The sequence below is a fragment of the Lissotriton vulgaris genome, chromosome 2_1 (assembly GCF_964263255.1).
Source record: "Lissotriton vulgaris chromosome 2_1, aLisVul1.2, whole genome shotgun sequence".
NCBI classification, from domain to species: Eukaryota; Metazoa; Chordata; class Amphibia; order Caudata; family Salamandridae; genus Lissotriton; species Lissotriton vulgaris.
The window spans coordinates 1,092,117,692-1,092,131,004 of record NC_141687.1 but is presented as its reverse complement, the minus strand read 5'-3'; positions in this window follow the sequence as shown (position 1 = coordinate 1,092,131,004).

Genomic DNA, 13,313 nt, shown 5'->3' with positions numbered 1-13,313 from the left:
GGAAAGAAAGAATGATAGCTAGACCTTCATCAAGGGGCCTCTTACACACACTTTCTCAAGCAGATAAAAAAATAAAAAATTCTTACCTTTAGGCAGTCTAACAGGCTCAGAAGTGTCAATTGCTATTACTCCCACAACAGCTTCAGTAACAAGTGTTCCTTCAACCATGTCCTCAAGGGGGGTATTGGGCCTATCCCTGGGTGAACCACCACCAGTGCTTTTGGCTGCCTTCATCCTGTTTGCAATCCTTTCCTTTGCACGACTGCGCAGGTCATACCAGCGTTTCTGTAAATTGGTAACATCACGGTGTGCAACTCCCACAGCATTCACCTTTGCTTGGATAGCAAGGCAGAGTTTCCTCTTCACTACTTCAGGAACCTTCAAAGACTGTTTACCAAAAAGCTGGTCCTGCCTCATAGTGACCTCCTCAATAAGTATTTCCAACTCTTGGTCACTGAATTCAATTTTTCTTTTTCTTGCTTGTATGTCTTCACCTGAATTTTCATTTGCCATTTCTCCAACTGCTACAGGCACACAGTCTGCTCCAGTTCCTCCAGCCTCAGCTCCAACTGCCAACTGCCACTCCTCCACTTGAAACCTGGGAGCAGGTGTGAGCAATTAGGCTTCTGGCTTCCTCGTTGTGCTCACATTCTAATTCTGCATGTGTGCAAAATCGCAATTTGCGAATTCGCAAAATGCGAATTCGCATAAATCTTGCGATTCGGTAAAAATTGCGATTTTTACCGAATCGCAAAAAAAAAGCAAAATAAATGATGCATTCCAATTTGCGATTCCTTATTTGCGATTCCTTAAAAATTGCAAATAAGGAATCGCAAATTGAAACGTTGATGCATGTGCCAGTTTGTCTCCTCCCTTTGCTTCTCCTCGTCCATGGTACTTTTGTTCCTCCCTGTCCCCTCAAATTTGACTCTCCCCCCCACACACTTCACCTTCCTTGGAATATCTTATCCTCTGACTGCTCCCCTCCATTCGCTTTCCTCTCTCTCATCTCCATGATTGTAATTTTCTTCGCCACAATTACTCGCTTTTTTTTCGCCTCTGTCTCTTCACTCTCCCTTATTCCTTGGCCAGTCTCTTTTTCTCGCCTCCCTTCTCTTTCTGGCACCTAAAATTACATAGCAGACACACATTTCGGCGGAGCATTTCTTATTTGGAATATTATTTTTAGCTCATTTAATTAAAAAATATAACGTGTTCCCCCATGATAATATTAATTGTCGAAAAGAATGCTTTTCATTTAGAAACAAACGTTTTATATTCTTTACAACAGAATTCTGAAAGCCTCCAGCAGTGAAGGCACACAGGGGGTTTAATTGCAGGACACATACATTTCAGTGCAGAGATGCGGGGGCAAGAACTGAAGTCCGTTACTTTAACTCTTGATGAGTGGAACTTGGAAGGGCTGAGTTGTTCCTGGACCAGGGCAAGTGTACTCACAACTTCCTTCTTTTTCGCCTTACCTGCAGAAAAAGCTCCAAACGCCACACACCTTTCTTTCGCAATATTGGCATTCTCCTCTATATGAAGCTGGGTTGATTTTTGCACAAATTCAAAGTGCTTCCTGGGGTTTTGCTGCCTAAATCTCTGTTCTGATGAACATGTACTTTGCTTCAAAAATTGGTGTTTGTATTTCCATCTATTTCTTCTCAGTTTGGCAAGGAGAGTGGATGAGGATGTTCCTACCATATAGCCCTGAACGACCTTGGGACATAAGGTGCAGCCCCTATCGCCACCACAACGTCACCAATAGTGACGTTGTGGTGTTGATAGGGGCTGCACCTTATGTACAAGGCAGCGTTAATCTACTTAACGTGGTTTAACGCTGCCTTGTACATAAGGACCCCTTTCACACTATAGTTAGCATAAAATGGGTGGGCAGTGGGTGTTGAGATGGCCATTCCACCGCAACACCCATTCATTTTGATGCTGCCCCCTATGTACAAGGTTGGCATACATAGGGGGCATCGCCAAATTTAAGATCAGGTAAAAACTGGTCTTAAGATGGCGAAACGAGGAGAAATGCATTATTTCTCCTCGTTTCCACTTTTTCCATGTGTGCTGCCTTGTGCAGTACACATTGAAAAATCTAAATGTCATTGTACAGAAAGGTGTCCCTTCCTGTAGAATGAGAATTTTTTAAAAAAAAAATAATTTTGTCACCTTTATGGGTGCTGTATGAAGCAGCACGCATGAAAGTGACAGAATGGCATTTCTATGATTGTTTATCTGCAGGAAGGGACATCTTTCTATACATCACCAATCCTCCCCTGTACACAGATACGTTTGCACTCTGGTGCAAGTGTGCCTGCATTGGCGCTATGTTGTTAAACTTAGCACCATCACATTGGGAAATGCGAGGCTGCACCACATTCTTGTAAATATGGTGCAGCCTTGTGTTTCAGAAGTGGATGAGGGAGGCGTTAAGTCAGGAAGGCTAATGCCTCTCTCCTCCACTTCCTAGTAATATACCCCCTTGTTTCTTCATTCATGTCCTTCGAGTACAGTATTGCCATTTTTTAATGTTTTTTTACTTCCTAGTATTTTGGGACAACAGTGTCCTTGATTGAGGACTCTGAGTTCTATGTCATAAGCGCAGTTACTTTATGAATGTATGGTAAGTATGAAGCTACTTTCTCTGTCAAGGAGTCTGGACCAATACTTCTAACACTGCTGACCTGTCTTTGTCTCTTCTTGTTTGACCAGTGCTTATGTCTTTGGAGGAAACAAAAGAAAAGAGATAAGATACCCTTAGATTAGACAGACCAATCAGTGGGGATCAGAATCTCTACCTTAAGTACACTTTCTGCAGCAATGATGAGGTCTAAAGCTAAGCGGTTGAGGGAGGTTAATATTGCAAAAACTAGGAAAACTGTGACACAACAGAGTCCTTTACATCTCACTGATATAAGTTAAATTCCCCTAGGCCCTTATAGTAACAAGAGGAGACAGAATTTCAAAGGTTTAGTCAGTAGTTCCACAAAATGTATCTTGACCCTGTCCACAGGCTGGTCGCTCCCCCTCACCGCACAGCTCCACCAGTAATGTTTGCCCCTGTTGCCTTTCACCGCTGCTGCCGCAGGTAGTTTCCGGTACTGCCTTAATTTTTCACTGCCTTTTCTGAGTGTTATCCACATCTTTTGATTGATTGCTGCTGTGTACTTTTGTTTCCCTCATCTCCCCTCCTCTTTTTCTGTGCTCTGTCTCATTGCTCTGCCTCATTTTATTTTGACTACTGCCTGAGTAAATTTTTTTGTTTCCCTCGTGTTCCTCCTTTTATGTTCCCCTTTTGCCTCTGTTTCCCTGCTTGCCATTCCCGCAGTTGCGTCCCCTGCAGCCCGCCCCTGCTGCCTACCTGCTGCTCGCTCCCGCCTCCCAGCTGCTCCTCCCTTCCACCTCCACTTATATGGCGGCCGGTGCACGGCCGCGGCGCAGGTGCGCCAAAGCGCCCAGTGCCAGAACCCCTGTCCACCACAGACGACACCCATCTCCGCTACGATGCCAGCACCCTCCTCGCACTCAACACCAGACGATCACACACCTGCTTGCTGACCGCCCCGAAGCGCACCCAAGGACCCTTCTCCTGCCAGAACTGCAGCTTCACCAGCATGCGACCCGCCAACCCACCCACCAGAATAGAACCCAACTACCTCAGATGCATTCTCCTCAACACCCGCTCCGCCCGCAAACAACTGGAACTCTGGGACCTACTCGACTCAACCTTCCCAGACGTCGCCTTGCTGACGGAGACCTGGCTGAACCCCTCCTTGGCACCTGACATCGCCATAGCTATCCCTGACGGCTACAAGATCTCCTGGAGGGACCGCACCAACGGAGTAGGAGGAGGAATCGCCATCGTCCACAGGAATACTCTCAGAGTCTCGACCAACACCGACGACACCCTCAGCACCGCTGAACACCTGCACTTCCAGATCCACACCGAACCCAACACCACCCTCAGAAGAACCGTCGTCTGCAGATCCCCCGAACCCCAAACACATTTCAGCGACTCCATCGCCAACTTTGTCAGCACACACACCCTCGCCTCCATGGACTACATACTCCTCGGGGACCTGAACTTCCACCTCGAGAACTACAACAACACCAACTCCACCACTCTGATCGTCAACTTTGCCAACCTCGGACTCAGACAACTCGTTACAACACCCACCCACTCCGCCGGCCACACGCTTGACCCCTTCTTGTCCACAAGCTCCCACGTCTCCTTCAACCACACCGCCGAACTCCACTGGACCGACCATCGCTGAACCACTTCACCTTCCAGAAACTCACCGCGCACCACTGAATCCAACAGATTCCCCGCTGCTGCTGGATCAAAGTCACTGTGAACCAGCTAACCTCCACCCTCGCCCAGAGCCCACTCGCTGACCCCACTCACACCAACACCGTCGCACGCAACCTCAGGCAGAGGATCGACGACTGCGCCAACACCGTCGCCCTGATCAAGAAACCCTCCAACAGTTACACCAGCAAGAAAGCCAACTGGTTCACTGAAGGCCTCCAAGCAAACCTGCCGTAAGCTAGAGAAGAAATAGCACAGTGAACAAACACCGGACAGCTACGCAGCCCACAAGAACGTCACCCGCAGACACCATCACCTCATCATCAGGGCTTCCTTCAAAGACCGCCTAGATAACAACGCACAAACAGCAAAGAGCTCTTCAACATCGTGAAGGAACTCTCCAACCCCAGCTCCAACACAACGACATCCCTCCTTCGCAAGACCTGTGCAACTCCCTTGCCACCTTCTTCCATCGCAAGATCACAGACATCCATGACAGCTTCAACGCCACCCCGCCCCAACAACCACTGAGGCCTCCGCCCCCATGACCACCTTCCGCACTGACCCCCTGCTCTCTTGGACCAACATAAAGGACAACGACACCATCAAAATCATGAACAACATCCACTCCAGATCTCCGTCAGACCATGCCCACACCACATCTTCAACAAAGCCAGCACCACCATCGCACCCCATGTCCAGAATACCATCAACATCTTCTTCGAGAAAGCGACCTTCCCGGAGAGCTGGAAGCACGCCGAGATCAACGCCTTACTCAAAAAAACCAAGGCTGACCCCAAGGACCTCAAGAACTTCCGGACCATCTCCCTGCTCCCGTTCCTGCCGAAGGTCATAGAGAAGACTGTCAATAAACAACTGACCCGCTACCTCGAGGAGAACAACATCCTGGACTGCAGCAACCACAGCACTGAAACTGCCCTCATCGCCGCCACCGACAACATCAGGACCCTGCTAGACAACGGAGAAACCGCGGCCCTCATCCTCCTGGACCTGTCAGCCGCTCTCAACAGGGTCTGCCACTGCACCCTATGCACACACCTCCACGACGCTGGGCTCTAAGAGAAGGCCCTGGACTGGACCACCTCTTTCCTCTCCGGCAGAACCCAGAGCGTCTGCCTCCCCCCTTTCCGAGCCGAAGCCACCGAGATCATCTGTGGTGTACCTCAGAGCTCATCCCTCAGCCCTACACTGTTTAACATCTACTTGGCACCGCTCGCCCACGTCGCCCGACTACATGACCTTAACATCATCTCCTATGCCGACAATGCCCTCACCATGGACCCTTACACCGCCACAACCAAATTCCATGAAGGAAGGAAAGCTGTCGCCAAGTGGATGAAGAACAGCCGACTGAAGCTAAACTCGGACAAGATGGAAGTCCTCACCCTCAATCCACCCCCTCAGCCTGGGACTACTCCTGGTGGCCGACTGCACTAGGAACAGCTCCAACACCAACAAACCATGCACACAGCCTAGGGTTCAACCTCGACTCCACCCTCTCCAGGACAAAGCAGGTCAACGCCGTCTCATCCACCTGCTTCAACACCCTCCGCATGTTCCGCAAGATCTACAGGTGGATCCACACCGAAATGAGAAGAACGGTCACCCAGGCCCTCGTCAGCAGCAGGTTGGACTACGGAAACGCCCTCTATGCAGGAGCCTCAGGCAAACTCCTGAAATGACTTCAACACATTCAGAATGCCTCTGCATGCCTTATCCTCAATACCCCTCACTGCAGCCACATCACACCCCACCTGAGAGACCTGCACTGGCTCCCCATCAACAAGAGGGTCACCTTCAAGCTCCTCACCCACGAACACAAGGCACTCCACAACACCAGACCAGCATACCTCAACAGACGACTCAGGTTCTACACCCCCAACCGCCAGCTTCGCTCCACCGTCCTCGCCCTCGCCACAGTCCCCCGCATCTGAAGAGGAACTCCGGTGGCAGAATGTTCTCCAACCTTCCATCAAGACCTGGAACAACCACCCCATCCCCCTATGGCAGACCCAAGACCTGCTGACCTTCAGAAGACTCCTAAAGACCTGGCTTTTCGAGCAGCAGCAGCATCCCCCGCCCCAGCGCCTTGAGACCCTCATGGGTAAGTAGTGCGCTCTACAAATGTTCTCATTGATTGATTGATTGATTGTCAACTGGTAAATGGCAGGTGGATTGTAGGTTTTAAGGTTTTTACTTCCATATTTCCATAGAAAGGCATTGAAATATTGAAATGTGGTCATTCTTGGGCTTCATTCTGTTTTAGTAGATGTCTGCTGCACCATCACTGTTTCTGAATCCACTAAAGGCGGGTGATAGAGCACTCTGGAAGATGAGATGGTCTGGCATTGGCTGAGAGGATTTATTATGCTATCTCAGGTCTATGTTTCATGCCTGACCAATAGATACACAAAAGGTGCAGGAGGGATGTATATGCAGTGTCGCTTATATTTTAGTTTGTCGTTTTCATTTTTAGGAGGCTGTTGAGGTCATTGCTGTTACTTGGATAAGATGTAGCTTTTTCCTTAGGTTTTCAGCATTTGGAATTGATGACATCCAGAGTGTTTTATAGAAAAGTGTTTCTTTGTCATAGGCTCACAGCAGTCCCCTAGGGGGATTTGATGTGAGGGCAATGGTTGTGCATGAGCAAGGCTCCATATGTCTTTGTGGTCTAGAGCACTTCTTTATTTTGGTTATGTAATGTGCATGAAAGGACAAGAGTTGGGATTTCACAGTAAGGACCCAAAAGCAGGTTGTTATAAGATAATTGATTGGATTGCGAGCTAACTTCCCAGAAGAATGTGTCTATTTTTGATTAGAGAGCATTGTGGTCATGTAGCAAGCGATGGTGGTGCCAGGAATGTCCCAGGAGGGCCTGTGTCACATCCCCTTGCAGCATAGAAAGTGTTGATGGCATGGAAGCGAATGCTTTAGGGGAGACATTGTGGGTTCGGTTGCCCAGGAGTGTCAGGATGTGAATCCAAAGGGTTATTTTGATTTTGAATGAGGAAGAAAGCTTGACCGTGGGAAGTGTGAGATGGGGTGGGCATCATTGTGGGTCGGTGCATAACCAATTCAGTGATCCTACTGGGCTTCCTAGGTTGGTGTGGCAGATGACTTATCTTTTTATTCTCTGATCCACCAGTTCATATGGAATTATTTTGAAAGTTTTTTTTATTTCTCTTAAAATGGACATGCAACTCTAAAACAACAATGCGGGATGGGAAAGTAAAATCAAAATGGTGACATTTAACAACTGCTCACTGCGACTGTTCTATCTATGTGCGTTCTGGAAGTAATGATGCCTTCATAATAGTCAACACATGCCAAGGAAGTAACTATTTATCTCGGGGAATCAATCAAAGTGCTGTTAGATCTAGCAAACCTAAACCGAATCATTGTTTAAAAGTCAGTCATGGGCACTTTGAAAATCTGCAGATTCCCTCCAGGGAGTTTCAAGATTTCCATTAAAGAACATGAATCATAGTGCACGAAATTCTATGAAAACAGTCATATAACAAGCTATTAATTTGACAGTCTACAAATATCATTTTGCAAAGCCCCTTCAGGCTTTCAGAACTGCTTTCAGCATAATTGACAATGTACGTGGTTTGATGTGCGAAGATTACATTCCCAACTAGTGGTCATAAATTATGCACTAACTAGTTGCAAGTGCATCCTGATCTTATCAACCGACCTATGACTAGGTCAGTTTAAAAAGTACCATATTTCAGGAGGTTCCTGATTAATATGAATGTCCCTATCAGCCTGCTCGATTGCTACGATCGTCGCCTCAGGAAAAATGTGTGATTCCCAGGTTCAAACTCACAAGAACGGGTGGCCGTTCCTTTTCTTATCTTGGTCCATCTCTGTGGAATTCCCTCCCCCTAATGATCCGTAAAGAAACAGTTTATGGTACGTTTCATAAGTTATTGAAAACATGGTTGTTCAATCAATAATCCTGTTTCTTTTCTCCTCTTTCATGGTTCCTTCAGGCTGCGCTGGGAAACCCTTTGTGGGTAGCTGTGCGCATTATAAAATTAATTTAACATTACATAACATAACAATATTCATCAGGCAGCTCGCAATTGGTTACAGGCACAGGGTCCAAAGATCATCCTTTGCCCTATGTGAATCAGGGCCATATGTATCAACATTCCGTTTTGCGATTTCTAAATAGCGATTTTTAAGGAATCGCTATTTAGAAATCGCAAAATGGTATGTATGTAGAAATTCGCTTCTTTTTGGCGATTCCTTAAAATTCCTTAATTGCGATTAGCAAATTGCTAATCGCAATTAAGGAATAATTTCCCATTCATTTCTATGGGCCAGGATGCCCATAGGAATGAAGGGGAAATTTGCGATTCGCAATTTGCTAATCGCAAATTGAGAATATTTTCAAGCGTGCAGGGGTGTCCAAAGGACACCCTGTTGCCCCCCTGAAATCTGCATGGGTGCACATGTGGCGCATGTATGTACATCACATGGCACTTTGAAAAATGAAAAAATATGCATTTTGAAAGGAATTCGCAACTTACCACCAACCAGAAGTTGGTGGTAATTTGCGATTCCTTAAGGCCAATTTGCGATTTTTTTTGGCTTCTTACATTTCATTTAAGGAATCGCAAAATTTGCGATTCCTTAAATGCAATCGCAAAATAAGGAATCGCACATTTTGCGATTCCTTATTTTTAAAGCACATTTCCTTCATACATACCATTTGTTCAAATTGCATTCTGCGAATTTCGGCGTTTGCGAAGTCAATTTGGCTTGATACATATGGCCCTCAGTTACCACCTGTGCTTGGTAGTCGGTAACTGGTGAATGGTTTGTGACCAGAATTACGGTCCCGATTTATTGATGCAATAGGATCCAAATCACCATTTGGAAAGGAAGCCCAAAACATGCCCCTTCCTAATGGTGACTTGGAAACCACTTCTAAGCCCATTTATCGATTCAGGAAAACCTTTCTGATTTAATAAGTGGATTTAGTACACCAGAAAAAGCTGCTTACTTGTTTCAACTCCTCTGATGTAGCGAATCAGTGTGTTTGCTGCTGATAAAAAGTTTGCACCTCAGGCCCGAGTTCCCTCTTTTATAGATCCTAGAGCTGTCTGCAGCATCTTATAAAATGGACAGAATAGGACGACAGAGTGTTCTAAAAGCTAAGATGAAGTCCCTAGCACAGGCCTTATAATTCGTCACCCCTTCTTTTAAATAGATCTTTGGATTCAACATTGTGCACAGCTTCACACCTTTCTCTCCTTATTCCCTTCAGAGTGTCTCAGGGGTGACAATAACACAGGAGCTGCTGAAATTACTGATGGTGCGAATCAAAAACAGCAAGGTCTATGATTAATTTGAACCTATAATAGAAAAAAACAAAAAGCCCACCTCAGTGACATAGTGTGATAAATGTATAATTTAACCAATATCAGAAGGAAAGCCATCCGTCCGTGAGAGCCATGGTGTTGTACCATTTTTATTGTGGCTGTGCGTGCTTATCCAACAATCGACTCTTGTTATATTAGCATGGTTTCTATAAAAAGCATGCTGCCATTGGTATGGCCTTCCATTGCTGCATGTGTAAGTGCTTAAATGTTCCATTTGTGATACTTCCCCAGGGCATTCAGCTACTGAGCTATGCAATCCTGCGAAGCCTCTTGGGACCTAATTCACACGCAATAAACCCACTAAAAGGAATCCGTAAATAAATGCATAACTCTCCATTTCCAAGAATTTCAAATCACCAAGAATGAATGCCCAAGGAAAGAGGGCTATAAAACGTATACGGACCACAGAGAGATGGGGCTTGCAGGAGATACAGTACCCATACCAATCAATCAATCAACAAACTAAGGGGCATATTTATCAAGCAGTTGCGTCCAGCTGCAGCCCGTGCAGGTAGGAGCGGTGGGACCAGGAGGGGGTGGATTTCAACGGACGATGACAAGGGAAAATTAAATAAATAATGAATTTTGCCTTGTTGTTGTGTGTCGAAATCCCGCCACCCGACACCACAGCTTTTACCTGCACAGGCCTTACTGGTTGTGTTGCCCTTGCACCACGCAATGGGGCGCAAGGGTGACGCAAATACTAAGTAAGATTTATCAAGCCACGCAAGGACACCTTGCGTGGCCCTTAATGACCTGAGAAATCTGAAGTAAAGCAACACAGAACAAAGTGCTGCGTTGCATGACTCTGCCTCGGAGAGGCATTCCATGGTTGGAGTGTGGGTGTTCCCACACATCCACCCATGGATTTTGGCGCATTCCCTGATTTACCATTACTGTTAGACGTGATGAGGTGTAAAGAGGAAAAATATCTCTATTTCGCCTCATTTTTCCCAAAATGCCTCAGGGGATTGTTTTTGTGCAGGAAGGTTTGCCTTTCAGCACAAAAACAATCCAGTTTACAATGCGGGTACTCTTGCACCATGGTGCAAGGGTGCTGGCTTTTGCGCTACGTAGCACATTGGGCACCATCGCAGGGAAAAGACAGGAACGCGCCTTATAATGGTAAATGTGGCGCATTCCTGCCCTTTCCCTAGTGGCTTGCTGCGCTGTCTGATTTTTTTTTTAAATATGTCCCCAATCCTAAAACGTAATCCCAAACTTTGCTCTCTTCCTCCCACCAACTTTCAGGACAAGTAGTAACTATACTTTTCCATAGGACGATAAGGAAACGCGTACCAATGTCTCTGCTCAGTTGACCCATCAAGGAGCATTGTATGCAAAGGTTACACTTGATCAGAGATGCTAGCCTAGACATCTTAAACAAACACAGAGTGCCTGGACACAGTATATGCGAAACAATGACCCCAGACTGTTGGCAGGGACAAAGAAGAACATGGATATGGACAGAACACTTGGCATCTGATTTAAACCTCTCTTCCTGTTCCTCAATTGTGTAAACCACCAAAGAAAGAAGCAGTACAATGTGAGAGCGTCTGTGGATGATTCAGTCTAGAAGATGTGGAGGCCCATCCCCTTCAAGTCTTCAAAATGTTTACCACAGATTATTTCAACAATCACCTGTTCGTCTTGCAGGATGCCTTCCCTAAAATGCTCACAAATCTCCAGGACGAATTACTGACATTTCAAAAATGTAAAATAAAAAAAGGAACCATTCTTACCAAACCCAATAGGTGAGTTCCAGAAGTACAATTTTGGTTCAAATTAGATGAACGTCAACATAAAGGCAGGGCCTGGGCGAAATTGTTATTACGCTGGAGTAATTGGAGTAATTTCTTTATTCCACATTACTTTTTTAATGTAAAACTACCCACAATCACACAATTACATCAGTTAGTGTAATTATGAGTAATTTGGCACAGAAATCCTACTGCGGGAGCACAGAAACAATGAATTTGGGGCCCGATGTAGGTAAATCCCATTTACCGATTTAGAAATACCGAATCTTACCGATTCGGTATTTCAAAATCGGTAAATGGGATGTAGGTCCCAACATCTGGATTCGTTACCGAATCCTTAACAATTCTTTAATTACCGATTCGGTAAATACCGAATCGGTAATGCCCATTCATTCCTATGGGCTTTGAAGCCCATAGGAATGATTAGGCATTACCGATTCGGTATTTACCGAATCGGTAATTAAAGAATTCACAAGGGTGCAGGGGGTGTCACTTTGACACCCTCTAGCACCCCCAAAACGGGCATGTGTGCAATGTGGCACACAGACATGCCCTAAGGGCACGTCTGTCTGTCACATGGCACATGTGTACATGCACAGATGTGCATGTACACAGGAATCGGTATTTTACCATGGATTTGTATTCCATGGTAAAATACCGATTCTGTAAGCCATGTGCCAAAGGTAAATTTTCTACCTACATTGCTTTTCCGGTAATTTTAACGAATCGGTAAATATTACAGAATCGGTAATTATTTTACCGATTCGGTACATATTACCGAATCGGTAAATATACCGATTCGGTAATGCTACCGATTCGGTAAAATTACCGAAAATGTGTCCCTACATCTCGGTAGCCCTTTACCGATCGGAAACGGCCGAAAATCGGTATTTTTGGCCGATTCGGATCGGTAAAGGGCTACCTACATCGGGCCCTTAGTGAGCACCATCCAATTTAGATTTTGTGCTAGGTAAATAATGCAAAATGTTGGGTAATGCTCTTTGTGTAATTCTGCAAAATCTGATTTAGGTTTGTGGTAATTTCACGTAAATACACAACAGCAAATCACTAAAGTTATGCCCACCCCATATTCTTCACCAATTGATCTTTTTCTGGTAATATGCCTAGAACTTAAAAGCAAATATGTGGCAAAGGGTGCAATGTATGAAGTTGAAGTTAAGAGACTTGTAAAGCGCTCGATCACCGTGCGGTTTCTTGGCGCTAAGGACACAAACCTGGAGAAATGGAGGAGGACAGCTAGGGCGAGAAAGCTCGTGAGAAAAGGAGGGTCTTGAGGGCTTTGCGTAAGTCAAGATAAGTGGGAGAGGACCTAATGGTAAATGGGAGAGTATTCCAGAAGGTCAGAGCCAAGATGGAAAACTTCAGGCCCCCTCATTTCTTCTTTCTAAAGCGGGGAATGGAGAGTAGAAATTGAGTAGCGGAGCGCAGATCTCTGTTGGGGACGTACGCTTTGATTTGGGAGTTAATGAAGGCTGGTGCAATATCTGCCAGGGCCTTAAAAGTCATACATCCCATCTTAAAAAAGGCACGCTCCCGGATGGGAAGCCAGTGCAGAGTTTTTAACAGAGGGGAACGTGGTGAGATTTGGGAAGTTTATGGATGAGTCGAGCTGCATGGTTTGGGATAAGTTGAAGGCGTCGAAGATTATAGGCAGGAGCGCCAGTGTACAAAATGTTGCCATAGTCAAGTCGTGACATGACCATGGCCAAAAGAACGAGTTTAAGAGCTGAGAAGGAAAAAAAACGAGCGATCTTACGTATTGTACGAAGGGTCAGGAAACAAGATGAGACCACCGTG